At 39.7% G+C, this 5,000-nt stretch overlaps 1 pseudogene; it reads right to left on the bottom strand.

Annotated features, from left to right (window-relative positions):
- Positions 1 to 2,587: 2,587 nt before the first annotated feature.
- Positions 2,588 to 4,868, bottom strand: LOC119569561 (annotated as a pseudogene).
- Positions 4,869 to 5,000: the final 132 nt, after the last annotated feature.

Raw genomic sequence — 5,000 nt, 5'->3', positions numbered from 1 at the left:
ACGGGGAAGTGAAGGAAGACGTGTATGAAGAATACTGAAGAGGAAGACATCCGCAAGAGTTTATTAAGGAGGGCTTTGAGAAGGAAGCAACTTAACGAGTGTGAATTCCTCTCAGCCCTCCTTATGCGCCCATCTGCCTTCCTGCCTACCCCTTAAAACTGCCATCACTCCACTACCAACATACTCCACTGTCAACGCACGACCTGTATTGTCTTTCCGGGTCCTCCAACATATCCATAATAAGGATTTTATTGTGAGGCCTTAAGTTATCCTCACATACATGTCCATTGATCCGCTCTTCAGTCCCAGTTGTAATAGATGGCTTTACCCTACACATATAGTCCACCTAACTTACATTTTGTTTCTGATATCTGGAGAACACTATCCTCTAGTACCAATAGGGAATTTTTGAAGAAAAGGTCAGTGGTTCAACTGTAGTTTTATGACATGTCGGTTGTCAGAGGATCTAGTCAGGACCGATAACGCTCGAGAGAAATTAAAGATTTTTAATGTTATGAGTGAGAAATTTTAATGTTTGTGACTTTTATTGTAATAACATGATCAAGTAGTGTTGTCAGCTAAAATGTCCTTTATTCATTATGAGTTACATCATATAATTTCATTGAAAGCCATTTTTGAAAGATGTCCACGAATGATCACACATTGTAAAGGTGCACACACCATTGAGCTGTCAAGGTGTTTTTAGGTTAAGTGCCGTTCTCCTGTGACGTGGCGTGTTTCATCCTAGTATGACACTGATTAATATTGTTAAGAATACTTATTGCCGAAGACATGTCATGTATTATAACTAAACCTGTAGCCACGGGACGAGACATAGGAGGTTTCAATAGCAGCTATGTAATCATTTTACTATTCCGGCTCTTAGATTGGTAGAGTGTTACTATTGTGGCTTATGAAACATCCAGTTATGGGCATGTTGAATGTAAGATAGCTATAATATTCCACATAAGATCGTGTAACACACCCACAAAATATATCTCATTTGTAACAACTTGTGGCGAGATTGATTACTGCGAGCCTGGGATGGGGTCTAAATATGGCTTAAATAGGAAAGTAAACTGTATAGTCACCTAGCATAAAGGTCAAAATCGCAGCTTTCGTCATACTTGTTACCCTCATGGTCATAAGTGGATGAAAAAAAATATGATAATGCCTTAGCACCTATTCTAGATACTCTCTGGCCATCAGTTGTTATTATCTTTCATTCTTTTGAGTTGGTCTTGACTTAGGCTGGACCAAGTGACAGGGAAGAGCCTGCCCTGTGTTAGTATCTCAAAGGCCTGTTCCCAGTCCTCCGGGTTTAATTCAAGACTTGGTAGCTCCGAATATTGTGGTCACTTATCAAGTTTTCAATAAATGCTTATGTGAGTTTTTGATTATTAGCAGCTCCTATTTTTTCTTGCTCGATTCAAAAACGTGTTTATTGTATTGTTTTAATGAAGGCTTTCTTGTTTAAGCAAAGGATTTTTGTAATTTAAATAAATTACTTATAAGTCATTCATCAGATGATTACATGCGCTTTTCTAGTATCACATGCCAAGTTAGTTATGAACAAATATTGGTAATATAAACAGGCAATGATAATTGATAATTTAATGTATTTCTAAGCATTTTCTAAATATATTATTTTCATAATACAGTTATTTAGCAGGAATATATATATACATAATATATATATATTATATATATATATTATATATATATATATATATAAATAAATAATATATATATATATATATATAATATATATATATACCAGTAGTAAACATATATATATGGAGTAAATATAAAACATGTATTGGCTTTAGAAATATTATGAATGGTCCGCAATTATAAAAACCCTATATGAAGCTACAATTAATGGTATTTTACTGCATTTTCAAAGTGACACCTTGGCAATAATATTTGATACCAGCCGATCAGTCTGGTATTCGTGAAGATAACTATGGGCTTTGCAGTAGAAACTGTCTCAAGGTCTTACGCATCCTATTGAAAAGGCCTAGTTCATGATATATATACCCTTGGTTCCTTTGTATAAAAATGCATATTATTTTCTTGTTATATGCTTCAGATTTACCTATAATAAAACCAAGTATAAAAGTTTCGAACTAAGTAAATATCATAAAAGGTATAGTGTGACATAGATAATCGGTGAAGAAAACAGTTATGACCACTTTCAACTGGTTTAGAAAGTGTTATAGGCTGTGCTTACCAGAGGCTATTGTTGTGTATGTGCTTTTGTAGTTTCGAGAATAATATGAAAACACAGCTGTTAAGGGTGTTGACGCAAACAGATTTTTTTCTCTCAAAATCGAGAAACAAAAAATTGATCTGATTACATATGAAAAGCATGTTTATTTTTAAGAATAAAACATGTTAAATGGACATAAGCGTTTCTAAAATAGGTTTAACTGAAACTTCAGTAAAACGTGACTAGTGACTTCATTTCTATATATTTTGCTCAAATATACACACAGATTCAGAACAGTATTTTTAGGAAATATGAGCGTCAAGAGTTCACTGGAGAGATAGAACCAGCCAACTGATCTCTAATATTTTTGCTGAGGAGTTATTGGAAGAAGGTTTAGGATAAATGGCCAATTTGTTCGATGATTATTATCAGTGATATGAAACACAAATTGGAGAAGTCAGATAGAATCCACTTGAGTATGTTCATAGCTTGCCAACTCCATCTTGGAGTTGATAAAGGGCCCCATAATCTTTGAAAATGCAAGTTATCTGCAAAATTCTGAAACACAGACTTGATACACAGACTAATTCCTTGTGCCACTAGGTGATACACGATTGTATGTTTCATAAGGTAGTTTTTCTCTGTGTTGACCCCTGAGTTGTTTCGAGCCTTCTAATAAGAGAGCCTCGAGCTTTAACGAGAGATATATAATAAGTTGCCAGGAGAACCACACGACTAGAAGAACCACTGCTGTAACAATGTCGTCCAGCGTGAACAGCACAACCCTGAAGGATAAAGCAGTGTTAATAATTTATGGTATGGTTTTCCTCTTAATTTGGTGTGTGTCGCAATAAAGCCTGTTGCCCTAATAAACTAGAAAATTACATGGAATATTAAATAGTTTTCATCTCGTGTTAATATCAGTTATTCTAATGTCCTGTGATAATCAGTCTAATACTCCTGAAGGTTGATTAACACACCTGATCCAACTGTCAGACGAGCTTTCCAAATGACAGACGTAGTGGGTCAAGGCTCCAGGCGTAGTCGAGACCTCTGCAAGGCGAGCAAGCCAGCGACGGCTTGATGAGCAGCAGAGCCAAGCCGGTGGACACGACGCACATGAGGAGGGCGAGAGAGAGAATAGTCATAAACATGGCGAGGAGCGTGAGGCCCGGAACACTCTGTTTGCCGGAAAGCAGGTCACGGTGACGGTGAACAGCTTCAGGAGGAACATGAAGCAGAAATTGATCAGAGTAGCACCAGCTAGCAGGGGCGCGTAGATAATCCCAATCCAACATGCGTCTGTGGTACACGACATCCAGAACGTGTCCGGGCACATAGAACTCTAGTCGCCCGACCGTTTTGCAGATCTTGTTATCGAACTCCAGAGTCCCCGCCGAGCACATTAACGACGAAGGTCATGCCGAAATCAATGATGGCGTGAGCACCAACACGGAGTAGACCTGTGCCCCATGCGCGTCTCCCAGCAAATGTATTCGTTTCTATTTCGCAGTTTCGGTCCCCGGCGGAATATGACACTTAGGGTAGTAATAACGAGGATGCCCAATGACGTGAGCCGCCACTAACACGCAACGACCGAGTGTAAGTAAAAGTTCGTGTCTCCGGTGTAATGTTCGAATTTTACCACGAAGTCAAAAAGAAGAGGATAGACAAAATTGAAAACCGACACCAGAATAGTTGGGGCATATTCCCACCAAAAAACTTTTCAAATTCAGTGCCAGTCACATGATTTTGTTGTTCAATAACCATGAAATATATTGCGACCCAACCGCCAATGATCAGTGAAAGGGTTACCACATGATAATAAAGCGGGTTAGGTAGAGTTTGATTAAATCTCTGCTCGTGAGACTCATTTTCTGACTCCTGTAGTCGACGTCATCAAAAGGCTGTCCTTACTTCGCACACTACGAGATTCCTTTCGATTTCTGCGGCGTCTTCCTCGCTCACGTGAAGTCCCAGCCAGTGAAGACGATCTTTGAGAAGGTCATGCCGTAGTCTGTCTGGGAGATAGAGGACTGACGCAGAAACTTGGCAACGAAATAGACCACGTAAACGATGGAGATGAAATAGACCACGAGTATCGTGAGGATGTAGGCCAGGCTCACAAGTAGCTCTCACTTTCTATGGCAGCGGGTATCTGCCACTGAAAAGGTAGGTCCACTCGAGGAAGCCTGTTCCCTGAAGAAAAGTCGCCCACTAGGCTGATGAAATCATGTGAGCTCTATTTACTTCCTGTTGTATCTTGACGTGACGTTTGTGTACAGTCATACGTCTGTAAAGGGAACATATGAATTATCAATCAAGGTGTAAAATAATCATATACCTACGTCATATCCCAACAACACTTAGGCGTTAGAAGAAGGATACATTTCCAACACCTTTGTTCGAAATCAGTCACCTGCTTGTCCGAGTCTAGCTGTATCCCGGCGCACAAATCCCTTGTGCCGTTAAGGCTCCACGAGAACCCTGGGCGCTGCCATCGTCACTGACCCAGTAGCTTGACGGGATGACGATACCGCCGATCAAACAGGAGAAGCAACAGGAGTTCAGCTGAATCATGTCACGCAGAAAGTGAAGACAGCAACGCAGCTCGCCCGTGCCTTCCCTCGATCCTCTTCAGAATTCCGCCCCACGGCTGCTCGGAATCAGGGAGAGGTGTCTGATTGCGTTAATTATCGGTTTATCTATTTCATGATCTGTCTGTTTGTATATCGGAACATATGAAGAATATATAATTTTACTGTTGTATGAATGTATGGGCACATTA

Source organism: Penaeus monodon, unplaced genomic scaffold (assembly GCF_015228065.2).
Source record: "Penaeus monodon isolate SGIC_2016 unplaced genomic scaffold, NSTDA_Pmon_1 PmonScaffold_16579, whole genome shotgun sequence".
Lineage (NCBI taxonomy): Eukaryota > Metazoa > Arthropoda > Malacostraca > Decapoda > Penaeidae > Penaeus > Penaeus monodon.
The sequence above is the reverse complement of the archived record's forward strand: the minus strand, read 5'-3'. Positions and strand labels throughout refer to the sequence as shown.